Raw genomic sequence first — 21,924 nt, forward strand, 5'->3', positions numbered from 1 at the left:
TAAGGTAAATACATTGTTTGTTCTCTATCAAAATCTTTCATTTGCTAACTATGCCTATCAGTAGTTAGTGCCTTCAGTAGTTCGAATCTTTTATTTAGCTGGCAGTAGTGGCGCTCGCTGTATTGCAGTAGTTCGAGTAACGAAGATTTTTGTGAGGTAAGTGATTTATGAAAGGTATAGGTTAATGTTAGTAAGGGCCATTCTTTTGTAGGGATTATTGAAAGTCAGATTGTGTTGCGCTAAAAAAATATTGTGTGTCAGTTTAGTGGTGATCAGAATAGGTAAAGAGCGAAATGTGTGAGTACGTTCAGTTTTGCTAAGCTGTTTGAAAATCAAATAAAATAAGATGTTAATCAGCACAGTAATTCATTAATTTTTCTAAGGGGACGTTACACGGTGGCTGACATTTCATTTCATGGGAGAATCCCTTTGTCGTCTATGGCACGCACAGCGCTAAGTCGACGAAATTCTATGCCCCGTTTTGTTGCCTTCCGTGACAAACCATCCCGTGCTCCCATTCCAGCAAGCTAACGTCCTCACTCGCACAGCGAGAGTTTTTACTGTTTGTTTCGGGATTTTGACGATATAACGAGCTAGTTGGACAGAATTTGGCACGATATCTCTCAGGAGGACATCCAACAACTATATCAATCAATGTCAATCAATGTCAAGCCTAATAACTGCCTTCATAAGGACCAGAAGTGGACCAACGCGTTATTGACTTGCTGAATTTGTGAAGCTCTTTCTCTTGTGTAAATCGCCCTACAATTGTAACGATTTATTTGTCTGTAGATGTACATCACATGTACCGATTTGCGTCCCGTCCTGATATATCCTTCGTGCTGCGTCGTTGTCTCCCCCCCCCCCCCCCCCTTTAGTGTATGACTTTGCGAAGTCGCACTATGGTAGCAACCATCTCTGAATAACAGCATTATTAACAACAATTGAAAATGATTCTCATTACATTGCAAGCAACATATTTGAACATAGTGTAAAATAAAATAAGTTACAGCTTTTGAACTGCATGAAATATAGCATAATCTCAACTGAATGGGGAAGACATGAAAGAAATCTGTAAAGCAAAACTTTACGGGAATGCTTTACCGCAATCTTACAAGTCGACTCGTAATACAGTGCAGTTATTGATCAGACCTCCGTGGTGTGTGGAGCAGTTAGTAAGTGTCAGGTTACAAATACTGAAGTTCCTTGGGCAAACTCCAGACGGTCCTAGAATTTTTTTCTACAACCGGACGTCATTAGTCATCTTTTATCAATGAAAAAACTGCCAAGTCGCTCTACGTTTCGGATTCCAAGTGTTGGTAACATTGTAACTGAATGTTACTGTTAGATTAGCTCTGTTATTGTGCTTATGTTTATCCACGATAGCAGAAAACGTAGTTCCTCCCATAGTCTAATAAAACAGTTCATATATTGCATGCTTATTAATTAAACACTTTTCTTGACACTTGAAAAGAAATGTGGCAACTCAATGAGAAATAACCAACAGCATTTATTAAGAGTATGCTACCGTATAGTACTTAACTTTGGTACAGTTGTAGGTGTCCTATACGTAATACCTTGAAATCTAAGTAACTTTTCAGGAAATGATCTTGTCACTATGACTCAGTGTAATGGTTTAGACACTCTTGATTGTCACATTAGTGTGTAAATAGTGACTGCTAAGTGGGAATGTTGTCTTCTGAAAGCAACTGTGCTGGTCTAGCTGCAGGGCCAGCCCTGTGTCTTCTAACTCTAGAAATCACAACTGTGAGAGAGTCCGCAGCACGTGTTTTGTGCCTGCTGGCGGCAGGTTTTTATCTCAGCCAGTGCAAGACGGAATCGCTGTAGTACACCGTCGGTAGCGCTTAAGCCCTCGGCACACGGACCGTGAATCCGAACGTTGAGCGTGCCGAGTTTCTGACGTCATAGCGTGGAATAGCACGTTCGGGAGCCTTTCCGAACGTGCAGAGCAATATCTAGCGTGTCAGATATTCTGAGCATGCGTCTGAGCGTTGACCAATGAGATGGCACAACGCCACCTACGTCACGTGCACGCCATCTCCCTTCAGCACAAAGTTGTGAGGCGCCATATTGGCATTCATTTCAAGCCTACACATATATATGCCGTTTCTGAGCACCAGCAAATTGAGAATCACTGGAAAATCCGTTGTTAACTGTGTGATCCGTTGCAATAAAATAATGAGAAACATCATATTCGTGGTAAAAGAATTGTTGCAACTTGCGTATTATAAGAGTATGCTATTTGAAGGCAGCTATGCACTGAAGATGCACCCAAAACGCATTGTTCTTGGTACAATTTGTTATAATTAAATTTCAGTTAGTAACATAGCTACGATTAAAGCTTTCAACAAGTGGTAAGATTAGTAAGATCCTAGGAATAGCAATTAACTACTAAGTGTAGGCTTAGCATGGTGAATAGCGTTACTGATAGGTGGAAATTTTATGTTTGGGCGGTGGTTCGCGACTCGCCAGCACGTAAATTTTTTCCCCCAACATTTGCGTTTTTATTAGGTTCTGTTACTTTATTCTTAGTTTAATATAAGTATATACCATAATTTTTGATGTTGTGTAAATATAAGTTCACCTTTCTTTGGTTGTACGATTGGCTTGATCTTTGGCTTGATCTACAGGACACGTTGCGCTACTTGTCTAAAACTTTTTTCTTTTACGCTTCCTAATTCACGTGTTGCAAAGATTCTGCTACTGGAAAGGAACAGTGATAAAGTAAGACTGCCCTTAGAGTTTTACTAAAATGTGGGAATGATAAAATAATGTTTATCTTACGTGAAGAAGTATTGCAAATTTGTATCGCACTGTTTGTAATGCAGCTTTTATAAGCCTGTGTCCTTATTGATTGGCCATGGTACTTTCCTTTTCGTGGACAATGGAGGAAATGTGCATTTTAATAGAGCTAACGTGGGAATTTTACGCGCGCCCGTTTAGTAAACAGTGTGATTTACGAACTAGAAACTTCCCGCAACTGCCGCCGGAGAGCGTTGCGGTCGCGTGTACCACATTGGGACCCACGCACCGCATGCACAAGTCGCATCGTTTCTGATCGTTCAGCAGCAAGTTGAACTAAGCACGCTCAACGACAGCACGGTCCGCGTGCCGACGGCTTTAGACTGGTGCTGGCAACACTATAGGCGGACGAGAACGAGGTGCACGTGGAAGTGGTGCGGAAGCAGAATATCATCCCAGTTAGTAAGCGCCATCTGGTGGTTGCTGCTCGTAACTGAAATGTGGGTGGCTGTCTGTGTGGTGGCGTAGTACCTGTTGTGCATCCTTAAGCCTGGTACACAACACCAAGATAAACAGCAGCTCTCCCTAGATCTAGCTGGGTACGTTAATTCAAAGAGTGAAGATGTTAGAAAGTACCCTCTCCGACAGCACCATGGCCTATGAAGCATTACAGTATTCAAACAAACATTAAGGTTATGTATTGTCTCTATCTCATCTGTCGTATCCATTGTTGAAAAAAATGAACATATAACGTAATGTTACACCACACAGGGAGGAAAGGGAAGGAGTATTTGGAAATGAGAGAAAGCTGAAAAGATGTGTAACAGAACCCTCTCTCGCCACAGTGTAAAGTTAAATTATTTCTTACGTAGTTTACAGCTGTCGCCTAAAATATTTACAAACCATCAGAAATATCCCAAAAGGGGTATCTATGGTATAGAGTATTACACAGATGTGCAGTGAGCGAAACATGGGTGTAAAGAAAGTCAAAAATTTATATGCTGAAACTAAAAAGCAATAAGAAACTAGAGAAAGACAAATTCTTTGTATTTGCAACAGTGTGTCCTCTCTGTTCTGTCTGCTAACGACAAAATTACTTCTTTGGTGAGTTCTTCAGAAGAACAGCCTGCCCTGAATCAGCGTATAATGTTGTCAGCTAAGAAAATCTGTAAAGAACTACAGGAATCCACAGGGCGCATGATTTAACTGTCTCATCATTGTAATACACGTGTACTTCATCAGCTCTGACTGTAAGTACTAAACATTCTTGAATAAAATATCTGTTCTCTGTTTTCACTATGAGTACTCTGCGCAAGGATGGACCTCGTTGCAAGATTAAAGTTCTACAACTGAAAGTCGGAAAATAATCACCGTTTACACGAAAATTTTCAAACTTACAACACGCCGTAGTAGCCAGTTTAAGAAATGAACTCACGACCTCTGATTGAGAGAATTCCATTTTTTATCAGTGAATAAGCAATTTGTAAAACAACAGAGTGTTTAATTTTTGAATGACCGCCCAAAATCTATGCAGTTTATGTCGTCTACGGTTCTGAAAGTTCACGCTTATGACTGCGCAGCACTTCACTAGGTGTTTATAGCCTCCGAAAGAAAGTCTCAGTTGTCACTAAAAAAATCAGAAATTTCCGTAAACGTCATCCAGGACAAAGCACAAACTTTGCAAACAGTGATCTAATTCTCCACAAAACAACCATTTCACATTCTTCAGACACACGACCCATTCTATGAAACATGGACCCCCCCTGAAGTGGGGATAAGTTAAGTGCTTTTACAATACAGATAGCAGCACAGCCAACAGTAGGTGCAACTACATTGGAGGCGTATCTGTGGAGAGGGCAGACATGTCTTTTTTGTAGGAATCGGCAGCCATTTCAATAGTTGCACAGGCAACATTCTGGATGGTTAACTTTTATGGCACTGTGACGACAGCCAACATGGCCTTACTGTGCTGGTACTGTGAATGGCTGAAAGCAAAGGGGAACTACAGTCGTTACGTTTCCCAAGGGCATGCAGCTCATCTTGAAATGTAGCTGTTTTATCTGTCACGAAAATTTTCGGGTGTTAGGCCATACATGTGAATGAAATTGTAAATTAGATAAATGTACTCAACCTCCGTAGTATCGATATAAGCACATTCTTTGTAAGTCTGTTCCTGAGAGCACAGATCTTCGTCAAAACTGTTACTTTTACTTTGTCACTGTAGCAGGCCCTGAGAGCACAGATCTTCGTCAAAGCAGCTAGTTTTACTTTGTCAGGGTAGCAGGCAGTGTGTGATAGTCAATCTGGTGAAGTACTTGGTTTGAAAACCATGGAAGCTGGCGTGGCATGCAGTGTAGGCAGAAGTATTTAGGAAGGATTCTGCAAAAATATGATTTTGATTAAAAATACTGAATACGTGGGATCGTGTTAGTGGGGGAATTAGGTAAGCCAACGTGTAAGGTAATCCAGTTTTTTTTTATATTTGTAATTGTGTAGTTTCTTATTGTTAGAACATTGCAGAAGATTGAAGTTTGATCTAGAAACTTTATAATGCAATACAGGGTTTTGTCTTATAATTGAAACAAATGTCAAGGAAAATACTTGTATGTAGGAAAAGTATCAAGAAATAGTTCGCTAACTTGTCTAATTGTGAGAATTTGTGTACTATTGTTGCGGTTTAATGAAGCATAGTTTAACTTGGAGCCTTGTTCTCATTTATCAGTCCTTAATTTTAGTTCCTCATTTTTCATCCTTTGTCTATATGAATATGTTCTGTATACTCGCATTGCACATCGCGCGTTGAGTGCTGCAGAAACATTTGTACAAAAAGTGAAGAGATACCGTCTTGCATTGCACGTCGCAAGTACTGCAAATGAAATTGTATTTTGTACAGTACCTAGTACAAAGTACTATGACCAGAGGGTGCTGCCATCCCTCCTGTGATATAATCCAAGATGGTGGGGGAAATGGCGAGAAACAGTGTGGTCGCCATGAGGCCCGGACTCCAACTGACCTAGTACATAGTACCATCACCAGAGGGTGCTCTCATCTGTGACGTAATCCAAGATGGCGATCATGACATCAGCTGACGACGCAAGTGCCATTATCCAAGATGCCAGGAAACAGTGTGTTCACCACAAAGTCTGGGCCTAATACGCAGCACCATCACCAGAAAGCGCTCATTCATTTCATGACGTAATTCAAGATGGTGGGGGGGGGGGGGGGGGAGGGTGGGAACCAGTGTGGCTGCCATGGGACCCAGAATCCAAATAACCTAGTACACAGTACTGCCACCAGAAGTTGCTGTCGTCCATTCTATGATGTAACCCAAGATGGCGGTCTGGGATGGGGAAAAATGGCGGGAAAATGACTCAGCTTGCGCCTGGTTGCTGGAGAGAGTAAGGAAGGAATCTACTTCATTTATTTTAGAACAATTTATTTAGGGATGGAGCATATTTATCACACTTATACAAAACACATGCTCTGACATGCTTGGTGTTACGCCACACAGCCCACAGATCTGTAAACTACTCCTAAATAACTCTCTGCACCCACGCAAACAACTCCTAAATTACCTTCATAATTTCAGCACAGACATGCAAACTACTCCTAAATATTGCAGAACACTGATGTGTAGACACGCTCAGTACTTGTAAACTGTCCAATTAGCGCTTAGCACAGCCTGCAGATCTGCTCGCAAAATAATGCTGCCCTCTGTCCACTGGACCTCACACACTCTGAGAAGTCAAGATGTGGGCCCCTGCAAAGTGGTGCAGTCACCAGCTGCCAAGCCACACACAGGTTCCCATTTGAATCCCTCAAGCATGAGGCGGCGACATCCCTTTTACACTTGGTACCTAAGAAATTCCTCCCAAAATATGTGTTCACCTAAGCACTGTTGCTGACACAACTGGATGGGAACGAAGATCTATTTGCAGAGTGCCTTGACGCTGGACGCAAGCCAACACTAGACATAACTCTCACTCCATCGCCGACGGCATGTGAAACTTTACTGTGCCTGGCGTGATGATGCATAGCTGCAGTGCGGGTCCATGGCAGCATCGTTCACAGTTGTTTTCTGCAGACGAGACTTTCAACAGTAAAATTATTTCGCACAGATAGCCAAATTGCACTGACAGTTAAACCTGGAAAAGTTGTCTACGGATCATCAAATACATACAGGACTCACAAGAATATTGGAAGCTAGGAACATATTTACCAGTGTAATTACAATTAAATATTACAATTGCTGCTACAGTCTGAGACCAATTGATGTACAGGTAATGTCTCCTCTTGACGGCTGTGGTTCTGGAACGAATCTCAGTATCTATAGTGCACATAATTTTCCAAGTAAAAAATCTCTCTCATACCCTCGCAGTTATCGTTGTGCTGAATCTATACGTCACTCACGATAGGACACACACTCATCTTCTCTGGTCTTGCCACAACATAAGCCACAGTAACTTTACTATGCAATATATACACATTACTGACCCTACAACTTATCTTAGAAGCTAGATTAAGGAAGGGCAAACCTACGTTTCTAGCATTTGTAGACTTAGAGAAAGCTTTTGACAAAGTTGACTGGAATACTCCCTTTCAAATTCTGAAGGTGGCAGGGGTAAAATACAGGGAGCGAAAGACTATTTACAATTTGTACAGAAACCAGATGGCAGTTACAAGAGTCGAGGAACATGAAAGGGAAGCAGTGGCTAAGAATGGACTGAGACAGGGTTGTAGCCTGTCCCCGATGTTATTCAATCTGTATATTTAGCAAGCAGTGAAGGAGACAAAAGAAAAATTCGGAGTAGGTATTAAAATCAATGGAGAAGAAATAAAAACTTTGAGGTTTGCCGATGACATTGTAATTCTGTCAGAGACAGCAAAGGACTTGCAAGAGCAGTTGAACGGAATGGACAGTGTCTTGAAAGGAGGATATAAGATGAACATCAACAAAAGCAAAACGAGGATAATGTAATGTAGGCGAATTACGTCAGGTAATGCTGAGGGAATTAGATTAGGAAATGAGACACTTAAAGTAGTAAAGGAGTTTTGCTATTTGGGGAGCAAATAACTGATGACGGTCGAAGTAGAGAGGATATAAAATGTAGACTGGCAATGGCAAGGAAAGCATTTCTGAAGAAGAGAAATTTGTTAACATCGAGTATAGATTTAAGTGTCAGGAAGTCATTTTTGAAAATATTTGTATGGAGTGTAGCCATGTGTGGAAGTGAAACATGGACGATAAATAGGTTGGACAAGAAGAGAATACAAGCTTTTGAAATGTGGTGCTACAGAAGAATGCTGAAGATTAGAGGGGTAGATCACATAACTAATGAGGAAGTATTGGATAGGATTGGGGAGAATAGAAGTTTGTGGCACAACTTGACTAGAAGATGGAATCGGTTGGTAGGACATGTTCTGAGGCATCAAGGGATCACCAATTTAGTATTGGAGGGCAGCGTGGAGGGTAAAAATCATAGAGGGAGACGAAGAGATGAATACACTAAGCAGATTCATAAGGATGTAGGTTGCGGTAGGTACGGGGAGATGAAGCAGCTTGCACACGATAGAGTAGCATGGAGAGCTGCATTAAACCAGTCTTTGGTCTGAACACCACAACAACAACAACAACAATATACACATTTTACACAAACAGTGAGTAACTTTTATATCTGTAAAGCACCTGAAAAAATTATGGTGTGCCTACATTCACACCTGCTATATGTCTCGATTCACCTCAGTCCTAGGTAATTGTCTGACAAAGTCTTACGATCAGCGCTTCTGGGAGGTGCTGTATCCAGCCAAGATTCTCTCAAACAAGTGTGATGAAGGACATGTGTTGTGATAATGAATACCGCACCTGCAGATGTAATGATTGGAGAGCCATTACCAATGCAGGTTGGTGTAATGTAATCATCATCACTAACGATATAAGAATAAGGAAAAATGCGAAATCGTTCTTTTTCGAGCTCCTAACATGGCACACTGTCCATCACGTGTTTTACCCTTTCTGCTTTCAACATACCCAAACGTTCTCCCCGTTATGATTACCACTGACTTCGCAGGGAAATATCTAGTGCCACGAGTATAACTACGGTGCTGTCTGTCTTCGCAGTATATGAATGGATGATGTAAAAGGGGTGATTTTTGTATGGCGTACGATACAAATTGTATGTTTACTACATCGACACAGTACACAGTGATATATTGCTGGGTTGGATATGGGTTTCACGCCCTAATATTCAAGCTCCTCAGTGGTAGAGCAGTGTAATTGACTAAGAGTCTTTCTGTAATTGACGATATTTAGGGCACATTGCGAGGTTTAGTTGTCGGTGCAATATGGCTATCAGTATAAAATAATTTTTTGCCTCTGAAAGTCTTGCCTATCTCCCAGCACAAAGGACGTCTTGTGAATGAAAGGGGGATTATGATTGGCTCTCACCGAATTTACCCACCAAATTACTGATGTCGTTGTAACACCATAGCTCTAATACTCTACTGATTTATTTTGCCTTTTGTTTTATTTGATTTAATTTGATTTGATTTGATTCTATGCAATGTACTGTGTCTGTCATTTAAATTCTTTGACGCAGTTGGAGGGAGACAAAACTTACTGTATATATTTGGAATTTTGTTTAAATAATTTTTTTGTAGAAATACTAATATGTGCAAATGTTCTGTTTTATTCAAAATGTTTGTTTGCTGTTGTGTAAACTGCTGACCTTCACTTAGGGTTCTTAAACAGAACTGTGTAGCGCGCGCAAATTGTTGTTGGCATAGGTAGAAAAGGTGGAATAAGAGTCAGTTGGGGACGAGCTACTAAACTGTGAACTGCCCATATAAAAGTTGTATATTGTGCTGGTTCCTAGGGAGGCTTTTCCTGACTCTTTCCAATGACTCGGATGGATGGATGAAGAGCTGGAAATATTCTGGATTTATCATCGCCACCAAGAAATGACAGAGTCCAACAATTATACATGCAAATCAACCTACTAACATGCAATCGCCACCACATTGCGCAATCACTGTAACGGAACACTATAATAAAGTACAGTGAAGGATCAGTTTATTGGATGTTTTAGTGTGCTCATATATAAGGTAATTTATAACTGAATTAATGTAACTACTCTGATTTTTTTCCTTGTCATAACACCTCTCAGGTTCCTCTCCGTTTGAAATAAAGTGATTACCGAGTATCCTAGTTTGTGGAAAAAATGAAAGCCTCAAAGCCAAATAGTTCATTAAATAATGTTGTTTGATCTTTGGTAAGAATGGAATATTCAGATTTACTGTGGATTTAGTGAAATTGTGGGAGGTAGTAAATGTAGTTTTTGTGAAAGCCTCCCATTGATAGAAACAGTCCTATTTAAAGTTTTGTGGAGTTTCAAAGTCATCTATTTAACCATTTACTTGAAAGTAGAAGACTGTGGTAAGAAAGACAATTTGCTATTTCTTTTAAAGATTAAAAGTTCTTAAATCTCAAGCATCTAATGTTTTGCTTAGTTAATGATCATATTGCTGCCTGCAGTAAAATTTAAAAGGCGAATCAGTTTCTTGCAAATTTGTCAACATTGTGTCTCACTGTAGTAAAAGTGGAAAACAGCAATAGTGGAAAGTTATATACTCATGCTTGCTAAGTACTTGTTTCTTTTGTACAATAAAAGTGCATATTAATGTTGTAACAGGATCCACAGTTTGCCTATTGTGCTCATACTCCATAACGATTAATAGAAAGACAACTATCTATGAAAACATTAACTTCTTTATTCAAAAAGGGAAACAATGAAATGTAATCTGTTAGTGGATTCCATTTAACTTTCACTCTAAATAGCAAAGTATTTAGCTAAGAGAGACTTAACCTGTGATCAGCTCATAATTTTGCAGTGAACTAAATTTACAATTTTATGTCGGCTAGGAAAATGTGTGACAAGTAATACTGAACCTATGTCCAATCTATGATCCTACAGTGAATATTAATAGTAATTTTATTAAGACCATTCAGTTTGAATAAGCCCTGAAAGTAATAGTGTGTATTGTTATCTGTTCTATTTATGCAAATAGTTTGTTCCGCTCTGTCAGCTTCCAATCTTACCGTGAACATATGCAGGTGATAGAGTTCATTGCACTCGCGCGTGGCAAAATATAGGTTGTGTTTGGCCGTTAAAGTTACTCATACCTAATTTCCTAAACAAGAATGTTAATCATTCTCTTGCCTAATTAGGCTGGCGACCGTTTTCTTTATTCTTTAAACAGTGTAGTTAGGTAAAATATTATTTGTTACTGTTTGAATATTTACGTAATTCTGACTTTCACTTCCGATAAGCCACCTCCGTTAGGTACAACACGGTCAATATAACAAAATTCCTCTAACATGGTAACACTGGTCTGTTTCTGTATACCATAATTACTTTAACAAGATAGTTTTATTCCATGACCTGCCTCCAACTTTGAGGTTATGGTATAGCAGTAGCGGACGGTAGTGTTATACTGTCAGTGTGGAAGCACCATCCACCTTTTCTTTCTGCAGGCAAGACTTTCAGAGGCAAAAAACTATTTTATACTGATGGCCATATTGCACCGACAACTAAACCTCGCAATGTGCTCTAAACATCGTCAATTACAGAAAGACTCTTACTCAATTACACTGCTCTACCACTGAGGAGCTTGAATATTAGGGCGTGAAACCCATATCCAACCCAGCAGTATATCACTGTGTACTGTGTCGATGTAGTAAACAAACAATTTGTATCGTACGCCATACAAAAATCACCCCTTTTACATCATCCATTCATATACTGCGAAGACAGACAGCACCGTAGTTACACTCGCGGCACTGGATATTTCCCTGCGAGGTCAGCGGTAATCCACTCATGACGGGTGACCAGAGCTCCCTCAGTGGGCTGAAGTCACTCTCAGATCTGTTCTACAAATTCGAGCTCGTTCCCCCTCGACACAAACGCGTTACTGCTTCTGATCCGGACCTGCTTCCCTGCTTGATTTTTTCTACACCCATCTTCAGACTTTGGAATTACAAGAACAAATATATTTTCGCATGGTTTGCAAACAGCATTATCCTACTGATTACTCACGCAACATAATTCTGAAGATGCAGACTGGGAATTATTTCTCAACAAACACCAAACTTAAGTCAGGTGGAGCGTGCTCTATACCACTGAGTAACTAGAAACTTATCCCACCTGCGAATACCTTTACATGAGAACTCCAAACAAATAGAGGAAATAGATATTTCCACTCGCGAATTACGATGTCGGTGATGTAACAGATTCCAAATCAACCATATAACTTACAAAGCAACTAAGGTGTTCCTCATATCTAGAGACCCGTCGAATGTGTCCTCCACCTGCTAGACACACACACACCACAATCGCTCTTCTCTCAACTAAATAAAGATGGGAAATGTGAAGAAATGGTAAACCGACCAATTTACATGGGGGGGGGCGGGGAGGGGGGGGGGGGAACAATGGCCAAGCGCAAACAAAAGTCCATATTGAATCTTATCAAATTTCCGTGCGATCACGAAAGCTATCGAACACATACTAAGTACCAGGTCGCTATTTGGTTGTCTAGAGGACAACCCAGTTAAGAAGTCTACATTCCTATGATCCAACAGGTCTCTCCATTTGGAGGGATTCTACTGTTAACGGGAAACGTGAATCATCACCACACAGGTCACTGGCACTGCACTCCAAGCACGCACAGGTAGGATGATCACCCTAAGAAATCGGTCACGTATATATTTTATCCCTGTACTTACAGCTAAATGTTGTGATCACGGTCTCAGTTGAACGACATTCGACAGTGAGAGAAGTATCGGAAATAAACCCTGTTGATGGCTGTGGTTCTGGAAATAGAAATATAAGTACCATTCTTATGACTTGACATACCCTCCCCTTTGTTATCACAGTGCTCGACGTCAAATCCATACCTTCCTTACGAATGGACATATTCATTTCCTTTGCACATGTGGGAACACAAACCATACTTTATAGGCCTGATGCTCCAGGTGAACCTATCACGCATCCCCTACTGCTACTGAGTACAACACTTCACCAATAAATGAATCCACACAATACAAAATAATACTGAGAGAAAATCAACGATGGGTGGGCATGTCTCATAAGTTTTTCTTGCGTGTGTTACCACTGTGTCTTAGAGAGAGAGGCGTACTCGGCCTGGTGTTAAAAAACCCGTTCGCAACATCTACTGTATGTTACTGCCACATGCAGTCTTGGTTCTGCGGGTGCACACGAGTATCCATGTTAAAAGCTATACTGGCAATGCCTACGAATGACGTGGTTTTTCCGAACAAATACCGAGACGGTGAGGAGCGTATATTATCATACCGGCAGTCAGGTTACACGTAACCCACGATGCAACCTCGTCATAAAATCGCTCAACTTTTAACGTGTTTCGGCTAAGGGAACGTGGTATGAAACCGCTAACCGCAACTCCCTCACGCCGCTGCATATTTCTCCAGTATGCGTAACGTATTTTGTCTCGATACCATGTCAGAAATTCTGTGCTATATCGACTGAATTATAGGCGGTGACTGATTGAGAAAGATCACAAACAGTAGTAGATGGTGCATTGATTGAGGTCGTAAGAAATGTACACTAGCTTATCAGATCTCTAGTGTTACGCCATCTGCTAGAAATTATGTCTATGATTCGGAATCAAGTCTCTCAAAATGGCTCTGAGCAGTATGGGACTTAACGTCTGAGGTCATCAGTCCCCTAGATCTTAGAACTATTTAAACCAAACTAACCTAAGGACATCACACACATCCATGCACGAGGCAGGAGTCGAACCTGCGACCGTAGCGGTCGCGCGGTTCCAGACTGAAGCGCCTAGAACCGCTTGGACACACCGGCCGGCTCAATTCTCTCCATTCAAACACATACCTGTGTTGGATCACAGCCACAAGTGAATCATATTTCTGGTACTCTCATATCTCGATACACCTTTCTCGAACCTGTCTGCTACAGTAAAATTCCAACATGGTTTCAGTCAGTCCCGACGCATCCTGCAACTGCCCCATTTCTGCAGCTTTGTGATCGCTCCAGTTTAAGTCGGAACTGAGCAGGAGTCGGAGAAACCCATATCCCACCTTCTGCAACCCATGTACAAACAGAACGACCTGAGTTAGCGCAACAAGGCGGTGTTTTGACGATTCGGTGGTGTGAGTGTCTTAGCTGTTATTGTTAGGCGTTCTATCACCCGTTAGATACCTAATCTAGATGGTGACATCAGCATTATTTGTCAGATTTGCCGAGGCTTACAATGTTGACAAGGGTTTGTTATGCTGACTTATTCACTATTTAGATATCTGTTTACAAGTTCAGAATGATGATGCGTGTCATATGCGATACTGCATGTTTGCGAGAACTCTAAAAGAGAACACTAAAGTAAATATTCGTTTTGTTGAACTGACGTATTTGCTACCCAACTGACTAAATTAGAGGTGCGGTCTTTCTCAGTTTCTCAGCAGGACAGGTCATCTTGTGCTGACCAGTCTGCTGAGTATTCTGCGTCCTAGATTTCGTATTAGGGTGTTCTGTGAGTTCTGCGTTTTCTCCCAGAATACGCGCGCTAACTGGAGGATTCTCTCCTGTAGTGGTTGAACTTCTGTGAGGTGATGCTGTTCGACTGTCGGAAAGTCTAGTGGCAGATCTAGTGTACATCTGAGAGTACGGTTTTGCATCCTTAGTAGTCGCCTGGTGTGGGTATCAGCTGCATTTCCTCACACGACCGCGGCGTACTCGAGGACTGCTCTTACCAGTGTGTGGTACAGCACAAACCCCAGTCGTGAGAGTATGGACGATGTCGGGTTCAGGACCGGATAGTTACTCGAACCTACCCAGTGCTTTAGGACGGACTGCCTCGATGCGGGGTTTCCATGTGCGACTTTTGTCCAGGGTTAATCCAAGGTATTCGGCTGGTTTTGTACACGGTACCAGTGTGCCTCTGATCGTTACTAGTCAGTATCTGGTTGGTTGTCTTCGACGGCATATGGCAATGTCCTAGGTCTTATTTGGGTTAGGAGCCTTTTCTTTGCCCATTGTGTTATGGTGTCACATGTGTTACGGTCGTTCAGCGTAGTCGCTCTTGTAGGCGGCTGGTGCTTCTGGTCTTCGAGTACACGGCAGTATCGTCTGCACTTAGGGCGAACTATGTTCACCGTCAAGAGGTCCACAGTGTACATGATGTAGAGGAATGAAGAAGAGCTGGAACTGGGGACTGACACAGAAGAGAGAGAGAGCCACGCCCTCCAATCAGCGATGAAGTCGCACATGCCATAAGCGATCTGAAGAATAATAAGGCAACTGGAGAAGATGGTATAGCAGCCGAGATGATAAAGTGGGGAGGCAACAAAGCAAAAGACAACATGTTTGTTGTTGTTGTTGTGGTCTTCCTGAGACTGGTTTGATGCAGCTCTATATGCTACAATATCCTGTGCGAGCTACTTCATCTCCCAGTACCTACTGCAGCCTACATCCCTCTGAATCTGCTTAGTGTATTCATCTCTTCGTCTCCCTCTATGATTTTTACCCTCCACAATCCCCTCCAGTACCAAATTGGTGATCCCTTGATGCCTCAGAACATGTCCTACCAACCGATCCCTTCTTCTTGCCAAGTTGTGCTAAAAACTCCTCTTCTCCCCAATTCCATTCAATACCTCCTCATTAGTTATGTGATCTACCCACCTAATCTTCAGCATTCTTCTGTAGCACCACATTTCAAAAGCTTCAATTCTCTTCTTGTCTAAACTATTTATCGTCCATGTTTCACTTCCATACATGGCTACACTCATTACAAATACTTTCAGAAACGACTTCCTGACGCTTAAATCTATACTCGATGTTAACAAATTTCTCTTCTTCACAAATACTTTCCTTGCCATTGCCAGTCTACATTTTATATCCTCTCTACTTCCACCATCATCAGTTATTTTGCTCCCCAAATAGCAAAACTCCTTTACTACTTTAAGTGTCTCATTTCCTAATCTAATTCCCTCAGCATCACCCAATTTAATTCGACTACATTCCATTATCCTCGTTTTGCTTTTGTTGATGTTCATCTTATACCCTCCTTTCAAGACACTGTCCATTCCGTTCGACTGCTCTTGCAAGTCCTTTGCTGTCTCTGACAGAATCACAATGTCATCGGCAAACCTCAAAGTTTTTATTCCTTCTCCATGGATTTTAATACCTACTCCGAACTTTTCTTTTGTATCCTTTACTGCTTGCTCAATATACAGATTGAACAGCATCGGGGAGAAGCTACAACTCTGTCTCACTCCCTTCCCAACCACTGCTTCCCTTTCGTGCCCCTCGACTCTTATAACTGCCATCTGGTTTCTGTACAAATTGTAAATAGTCTTTCGCTCCCTGTATTTTACCCCTGCCACCTTCAGAATTTGAAAGAGAGTATTCCAGTCAACATTGTCAAAAGCTTTCTCTAAGTCTACAAATGCTAGAAATGTAGGTTTGCCTTTCCTTAATCTTTCTTCTAAGATAAGTCGTGGAGTCAGTATTGCCTCACGTGTTCCAACATTTCTACGGAATCCAAATTGATCTTCCCCGAGGTCAACTTCTACCAGTTTTTTCATTCGTCTGTAAAGAATTCACGTTAGTATTTTGCAGCTGTGACTCATTAAACTGATAGTTCGATGATTTTCACATCTGTCAACACCTGCTTTCTTTGGGATTGGGATTACTATATTCTTCTTGAAGTCTGAGGGCATTTCACATGTTTCATGCATCTTGCTCACCAGATGGTAGAGTTTTGTCAGGACTGGCTCTCCTAAGGCCGTCAGTAGTTCCAATGGAATGTTGTCTACTCCGGAGGCCTTGTTTCGACTCAGGTCTTTCAGTGCTCTGTCAAACTCTTCAAGCAGTATCATATCTCCCATTTCATCTTCATCTACATCCTCTTCCATTTCCATAATATTGTCCTGAAGTACATCGCCCTTGTATAGACCCTCTATATACTCCTTCCACCTTTCTGCTTTCCCTTCTTTCCTTAGAACTGGGTTTCCATCTGAGCTCTTGATATTCATGAAAGTCGTTCTCTTATCTTCAAAGGTGTCTCTAATTTTCCTGTAGGCAGTATCTATCTTACCCCTAGTGAGATAGGCCTCTACATCCTTACATTTGTCCTCTAGCCATCCCTGCCTAGCCATTTTGCACTTCCTGTCGGTTTCATTTTTGAGACGTTTGTATTCCTTTTTGCCTGCTTCATTTACTGCATTTTTATATTTTCTTCTTTCATCAATTAAATTCAATATTTCATCTGTTACCCAAGGATTTCTACTAGCCCTCGTCTTTTTACCTACTTGATCCTCTGCTGCCTTCGCTACTTCACCCCTCAAAGCTACCCATTCTTCTTCTACTGTATTTCTTTCCCCCATTCCTGCCAATTGTTCCCTTATGCTCTCCCTGAAACTCTGTACAACCTCTGGTTCTTTCAGTTTATCCAAGTTCCATCTCCTAAAATTCCCACCTTTGTGCAGTTTATTCAGTTTTAATCTACAGTTCATAGCCAATAGATTGTGGTCAGAGTCCACATCTGCCCCTGGAAATGTCTTACAATTTAAAACCTGGTTCCTAAATCTCTGTCTTATCATTACATAATCTATCTGATACCTTTTAGCATCTCCAGGGTTCTTCCATGTATATAACCTCCTTTCGTGATTCTTGAACCAAGTGTTAGCAATGATTAAGTTATGCTCTGTGCGAAATTCTACCAGGTGGCTTCCTGTTTCATTCCTTACCCCCATTCCATATTCACCTACTGCTTTTCCTTCCCTTGCCTTTCCAACAATCGAATTCCAGTCCCCCATGACTATTAAATTTTCCTCTGCTTTCACTATCTGAATAATTTCTTGTATCTCATCATACATCATCTATCTTGGCTAGAAAAATGCATTCACTATACTGTTCGTAGTAGCTTACCCGAGCTTCTATTCTTTTTTATTCATCATTAAACCTGTTCCTGCATTACCCCTATTTGATTTATTACCCTGTATTCACCTGACCAGAAGTCCTGTTCCTATTACCACCGATCTTCACTAATTCCCACTATATCTAAATTTAACCTATCCATTTCCCTTTTTAAATTTTCTAACCTACCTGCCCGATTAAGGGATCTGACATTCCACGCTCTGATCCGTAGAACGCCAGTTTTCTTTCTCTTGATAACGACGTCCTCCTGAGTAGTCCCCGTCCGGAGATCCGAATGGGGGACTATTTTACCTCCGGAATATTTTACCCAAGAGGACTCCATCATCATTTAATCATACAGTAAAACTGCATGCCCTCGGGAAAAATTACGGCTGTAGTTTCCCCTTGCTTTCAGCCGCTCGCAGTACCACAACAGCAAGGCCGTTTTGGTTAGTGTTACAGGGCCAGATCAGTCAATCATCCAGACTGTTGCCCCTGCAACTACTGAAAAGGCTGCTGCCCCTCTTCAGGAATCACACGTTTGTCTGGCCTCTCAACCCCTCCGTTGTGGTTGCACCTACGGTACGGCTATGTGTATCGCTGAGGCACACAAGCCTCCCCTCCAATGGCAAGGTCCATGGTTCATGACCAACATAATTAACCGGATTTGGAGCACAAAGAAGTTGCCAGAAGGATGGAAGAATGCAATTATAGTACCAGTACACAAGAAGGGGGACAAGAGAGATGCAAACAACTACATAGGAATATCGCTACTAAAGGTCGGATACAAGGTGCTGTCAAAACTATTGCTCAAGAGAGTAGATGAACAGGTAGAAAGTACAGTTGCCGACTACCAAGCGGGATTCAGGAAGGGAAGAGGTTGTGCAGAGCAGATATTTATCCTGAAGCAACTGATAGAACATAGGGCCTTAAAAAACAAAAAGCCAGTAATAACCTTCGTGGACTTCACAAAGGCATATGACTTCATCGACAGACAGACTTTTGTTAGGATCCTGAAGAACAGAGGACTTGATGGAACTACACAAAAACTTGTGGTGTCACCGCCAGACACCACACTTGCTAGGTGGTAGCCTTTAAATCGGCCGCGGTCCGTTAGTATACGTCAGACCCGCGTGTCGCCACTGTCAGTGATTGCAGACCGAGCGCCACCACACGGCAGGTCTAGAGAGACGTCCTAGTACTCGCCCCAGTTGTACAGCAGACTTTGCCTGAGATGGATCACTGACAATTACGCTCTCATTTGCCGAGACGATAGTTAGCATAGCCTTCAGCTACGTCATTTGCTTCGACCTAGCAAGGCGCCATAGCATTTGATAATTAATATTGTGAAGCATGTACAGTAACGAGAGATGTTCACCAATTGTGGATTAAAGTTAAGTATTACAGCTATTGAGTCCGTTTTTCTACGTTCTCATTTCCTTGTAATGTTCCAGACCTCACGCCAGCCTGCGTGAGCTAAACGCGTGCCTTTCGGCTACCTTACAGTGGCTTGGCTGTCTGGCCAAGTCACTACAGAACTCATAAAAGAAATTCTGACAGACACAAAAGCGAGGGTGAGATTCAGAGGAGCACTGTCAGAAGAATTAGAGATCAAGACTGGTGTTAAACAGGGAGATGGATTGTCACCATTATTGTTCAATATAGCACTGGGCGAAGTGATCAGATAGTGGAGAGCAATAAACGAGGAAATGGGAATACCAAAGACCCATGTGGGGGACAACAGTTAGTGAGACGGAAGAAGACGCAAAGACACAACTCGACAACTTAAGTAAGGTAGCCAGAAAGGTGGGACTGAGGATCGCCTGTAACAAGCAAAGACATTAAACACCACTACAAACTGGGAAACACTGGAAGGCACTGTGCAAATGGTGGACAAATTTAAATACCTGGGAGAATTTATAGCAGGAAGGAACAGGAGCAAGGAGGGAATAACAGAGAGGATAAAGAAGAAGAGGTCAGCCTTCTGCATGACGAGAGAGATATACAATAAAAAGAATATATCCACAGAGGCAAAGAAGCCACAACAAGGCAACAGTGAGGAATGCAGTATTATATGCTGCTGAGACGATGACACTAGGAAGAAATGGGGCAGAGCAACTAGAGAAAGAAGAGAGGAAAATACTAAGAAAAATACTAGGTCCCAGAAGAGGTGGAGAGAGGTGGATGCGAAGACCCAGGGAAGAATTGTACCGGAACATGAGAACAATATCCGGGGAAATCAGACTCAAAAGGGCAAGGTTTGTTGGGCATGTAGTTAGGATGAGTATGGACAGAATGACGAAGAGAGTGTGGGAAACAACAGGGAGGGCAAGGGGAAAGACAGGAACCAAGTGGATTGTTGAACTTCGGAAGGACTGGTTGGAATTGGGGATCAAGGTCGAAGGAAAGGAAAATTGGAGGAACAAATATACACCGAAAAATATGTCGGAGATCAATGACAGAGAAGAATACAGGAAAAGATTAGAATGTCACCAGTGGAACCGCCAGGAGAAACGAAAACTGAAGATCTCGGAAGAAGAGCGGGAGAGGAGAAGAGAAAGACTAAAGAGGTTCTGGGAGAAGAAGAGGAAAATGCAGTCCACGAAGGGGCTACCCGTGATCCTACAGAGGCCGTAACGCAAGAAGAAGAAGAAGAAGAAGAAGAAGACGTAGAGGAATGGGCCGAGTACACTGCCCTGTGGTACGCCTGCTTGTATTCGTCTTACTCCGGATATGCCGTCGTGTGCCCTCATGTGGAAGGAGCGGCCAGTGAGGCAACTCTGGACCAGCCAGAGACACTGGTACCCCCTGTACGAGATGCGGTTTGCTACCGGTATATACACCAGCGGGTACAGAGTTCTGGTCTCGCAGGCTCCGCGCAGCAGAGACAGCGGTGGTGGAGGGAGAGGGAGGTGGGAGAGCCTCAGTTGCCTGCCTCCGGTTGCGTCGCATCTCGCCTGCGGACGTTACCATTTTCTTTAACTGAGCTAAGTACTGTCACCCATGTCTTACTTAGTTGGAAACCCATGATCCTGTTTCTCAAATTATCCGTCACACGTGTTTCAATAGTTTCTTCTTCAAAAATGGAGTCCCAGAATTTGTTCGTGTGGGCCAAGACCTTCATTTTGCTCATTGAATGTTCATTCTTACAGTACAGGAGCTCTTTAAAAATGTCAAAGTTACCACGTAAACAGAAAAAGATTGCAAACTTCCGATCCTCGATGCTCTAGTTCAGTGTAGACCCGACGGTTCGCTTGTCCTCAGTGCTTACCGCAAGACAACTCGTACACATTTATATCTCCACGCCTCCAGCTGCCACCGGCCCTCGCAAACAAATAGCGTGCTGAACACCGTCGTACACCGGACACATACCATTTCAGGTTAACAAAGTCTGAAAACAGACTCCAGGTGTTGCAGTTCAGTCTTCCGCGGAAATCGATACACCAGCCGACAGATTCGGATGGTCCTACAACGTAAGAACTCCAAGTACGCCACGCAAGACGAAAACCCGGAAGTAGAAGAAAATAAGAAGACCGATCTCAAAACCCGGAAGTAGAAGAAAGTAAGAAGGCCGATTTCATACCGTTTGCTGGCAATGTACCATCCAAACTTGGCAGACTACCGCGAAAAATCAAAATAACTTCAGTGTTCCGCACTCCAGCCGAAATACGAGCCCTATTATGGTCGGTCAAAGACGATCTACATCTCAATAAAGCGGGGTGTACCAAGCTGGTGCTGGAAAACCTAAATAGGTCAAACAATCCGCACTGTTGAAGATCATTGCAAACAACACGAGCGCCATATCCGCTTTCCGCAGCCCAGAAAGTCTGCAGTAGCAGAACACTGCATTGAGAACGGACATTCAATTAATTACTGGCAAGCGTAAGTTTTGTTTCCGGGATAGGCTACAGCCCTGTCTCACTCCTTTCCCAACCACTGCTTCCCTTTCATGCCCCTCGACTCTTATCTCTTATAACTGCCTTTTGGTTTCTGCATAAATCGTAAGTAGCCTTTCACCCCTGCCACCTTCAGAATTTTAAGGAGAGTATTCCAGTCAACATGGTCAAAAGCTTTCTCTACGTCTACAAATGTCAGAAACGTAAGTTTCCCTTTCCTTAATCTATCTTCTAAGATAAGTCGTAGGGTCAGTATTGCCTCACGTGTTCCAACATGTTTACGGAATCCAAACTGATCT

This window comes from Schistocerca piceifrons, chromosome 7, assembly GCF_021461385.2.
Source record: "Schistocerca piceifrons isolate TAMUIC-IGC-003096 chromosome 7, iqSchPice1.1, whole genome shotgun sequence".
In the NCBI taxonomy this organism is placed as follows: domain Eukaryota; kingdom Metazoa; phylum Arthropoda; class Insecta; order Orthoptera; family Acrididae; genus Schistocerca; species Schistocerca piceifrons.